The 3257-nt window shown below is 39.4% G+C and overlaps 1 long non-coding RNA gene across 1 annotated transcript; it reads left to right on the forward strand.

Moving 5' to 3' along the window:
• Positions 1 to 309: 309 nt before the first annotated feature.
• Positions 310 to 2442, forward strand: LOC144164797 (uncharacterized). Its single transcript, XR_013321250.1, has 4 exons — positions 310 to 440; positions 630 to 789; positions 877 to 999; positions 1482 to 2442. It is a non-coding gene; the product is annotated as an uncharacterized LOC144164797 (long non-coding RNA).
• Positions 2443 to 3257: the final 815 nt, after the last annotated feature.

The following is a 3257-nucleotide window of genomic DNA, read 5'->3' on the forward strand; positions in this document are numbered from 1 at the left end:
TTTCCGACAACGCTGAGGTGATAAGTTCTTGCATCACTATGTGCACCCAACATTAACCCATTTCTGTGCTTCCTTGAACTTAGAAAATATACTGCGAAAGCAGATTGCTACATTCTGTATTCGATCTGAATAACCTGTCCAGATGCACACTATGGCTGACTGTGGAGACATTTGTCTCTACACTGGTAGTTTGCGACAATTGTTTTCCTTTGTCTGAAGAACAGAAATTAAAACGAATTATTTCCATTCCTTACATAAACCTCTGAAATCATGGCTGTGGCATTCACTGTGGCTGAAGACATCTTCGGCACGCCGAGGCGTCGTCATGACAAGTGTGGCAGATTATGAATGCATTGTGGTAGTCATAAAGCCACGAAAGAGTGCCTCTTGAGTGTTGCGTATTATACAGACGTTCACCACTCCGCATGGAGCAATGACAGGTGAGCCTAAAAATGTTCAAATATTTTTATATTTAAAAATGTTTCGCCTGAAAACGTTACCAGGGCTCGTGCTGCAAAATAAATTTTAGCACAACTAATCAGGCATTGTACGAGATCTTGTAGTACTCCCTTCTTAGAGGGAAGCGTAAATTTATGCTTCGATATTTTTATACTGTTTTTATTTTCTAGGAAATAGGGCGGACCGGGACTTAAAACAATGGAACAAGGAATGCATACTGCCATTTTCCGGGGTCTTGAAGGCGTGTGTTCACCGTTCTTGAAGGCGTGTGTTCACAAAAAGGAAACACATGAAAGCCGTTGTACGGGATGAAATCATTGCATTCTACAAGTAAGTACGCACTCCCAGTTCTGGAACTTTGATGGTCCCTTTTTACGTAGTTGCAATATACGTAATGGCTTCGGAACACCATTTCAGTGACAACTTGACCTGTAGGTGAAAACGACAGTAAGAGCTTTTGGGAACACGTTGGCAAAACTTTCCTGGAAATGCACTCCGAGGAGGCCCTGCCAGGAACGCCTGCATCTTAATTTTAGTTGGGTAAGTTGGAAATTTATTTTTGTGGGACTCAATTTATGGTAGTGTTTATTGAAGCTGGCATTTTATTTTTGCGGGACTGAATTTGTGGTAGTTTTCTTCGTAGCAAAATACTGTTAAACATAAATCGTGAACTCCAATATTGGGAAATACCTTCACATTCAGCCTGTTTCGGATGCTTCAACATGTGGACAAAAAAACTATTATTTTGCATTCAAGTTTTGCAAACATTTTGCTTCCACATTGAGAATTGCTGCTGTGATAATACGGCACCACGGCCACGCCCAGTGCGGTTGCTTTCCAGAATTAGAGAACGGCCATTGACACTCTGTGCTAATATTTTTTGTACATTGTTAGCAGCATTCCCAGAAAAGAAACCGAGAAATCGCTGATATTTCAATCAATTACTGTGCTATAAAAGGAGTATCCTAAGCAACTCATTTAAAGCCATCGTCTAACAAAATTTTCTTGTTCCTTCCTTAAAGGTACATGACGTGGTCCAGTTATTCTCGAGGTCCAGTTATTTTGAGAGAAGAAAATGGCAGCGTAAATATTGTCTGCAAGAAACACGTCATGGATTTTCCGCCTGCGTTGTCACATCAAGATGTGGTCATCCTCCTCGCCGTATATTTCATCTTAATCTCCTGAAACTTAAGCGACTTTGGAGAGTTCTTGGCCATTTAACAGTGGCCTGGTGTCATTTAAGTTGAATGCTCTGTTGAAAGACTTGATGTGGTCACTCTACTTGGGGTTTTAAATTATTGTTAGACATTGAAGCCTATTCGGAAAGATATGTCGTGGTTCAAATGATTGGTAGATGCAAGCGGCATGTCAATTGCAAAAGTGAAGTCGTGCTTTCCTTTGCAATTTTTCATTATTGGCACAAAGCGCAGGCTGCCTTTGCAGCTACTCTGTTACTATGTTAATATAGTTAATGACACTGCACTGTAACGTTTTTATTATTCAAATGCAGCTCGAAATTTTTTTCCATGGCAGTGCTGCTGTTGATGGATGCAAACGTGAGAGTAATTATTTACACAGACGGTTTGGGGCTTTATTAATCAATTTTTGTACTGTATCTTAGCTGATACCTAAGCCCTAGAAGAATGCGAAATATACATATTTGGCTTGAAAAAGTTGTTTACTTTGGACTAAGTTGCATTTTTAGCTTGTTAGAGGCAGTGCTTTGGTCACAAGCATACTGTCGTCATGGTATACGGTTTGTATAGCACGCAACTGTGAATTTTACCTCAGATAAATGTTCCGGCTGGAAAAATGCTTCCAAGTTCGCTTGGTAAAATTGGTCACCTGTATGTTTCAACGCTACCTGGCTTGGTTATTTGGGATGTCTGAATTGTTCTTGAGGGAATTAATAACGTCTTTAGAGTTAGGCTGCTTGTTAAATTTTAAAATGCGTAACATGCTCCGTTCTATGGTTTGTAAAATTTTGTAAGATTCACACTGGGTGCTATGAGCTTTTTTTTGGATAAGTTATTTTAAATAGCTACAAATTGTCGGGGAAGCAACGCGGCATCAGTGAAAGGCTTTTTCAGGGCGCGTATATAGTCGGTTTTGGCTACAGTTAGCTCGATATTACAGTTAGCTTAATATTGATATATGGTGTATGTTTTAGTTGTGCAATAGTGCCACATGCTTCCGGTAAGTTTTTCTGTGCAAATGTTATATTGTTAGTATTGGCTCCGGTGTTCTTTTCCTACACTCTTATAGGTCTTGTGATAATCCAACCGTGTATGGCTTGTATTTTTGGCTTTTCCCTACAATTTAATAGCAAACTGCATATTTTGGAAGCGGGATGCGTAAACATGGTATGGCAAGCGCTGTGGGTACTTCCACATTTGCGGTACCTGATTTCATGTGATGAAACAGCATATTTTATGGTCATTGTTGTGTAATGCTTTTTTAGTTAGTGCGAGGGTAGATGTACAAGTCTGTTTGTGACGCGGTTGCTCTTAAAGCCATCTTTATTACCCATGTTTTTTTAACAAAAAAGAATAGTAAATATTAGCGAAAATAGGAAAATGCCACTTAGATCGTTTTGGCCACTTGATATCGTTTTAGTATTTGATCCTGTACGCTGGTCATTTTCTGCCCACGTGGAAACAGATAGGTCTCCGTATCTCAAATGTACGCAATAATACGAGCGAATAAAATGTGCTTAGTGTTTTGAAAAGCATTGTATCAGTGCTAATAGTTGGTTTGGTATGTATTTTAATGCGAGTCTTGTTTCTTTTACATGCAGC

This window comes from Haemaphysalis longicornis, unplaced genomic scaffold (assembly GCF_048455015.1).
Source record: "Haemaphysalis longicornis isolate Haplotype H1 unplaced genomic scaffold, Haemaphysalis longicornis Haplotype H1 scaffold_1, whole genome shotgun sequence".
NCBI classification, from domain to species: domain Eukaryota; kingdom Metazoa; phylum Arthropoda; class Arachnida; order Ixodida; family Ixodidae; genus Haemaphysalis; species Haemaphysalis longicornis.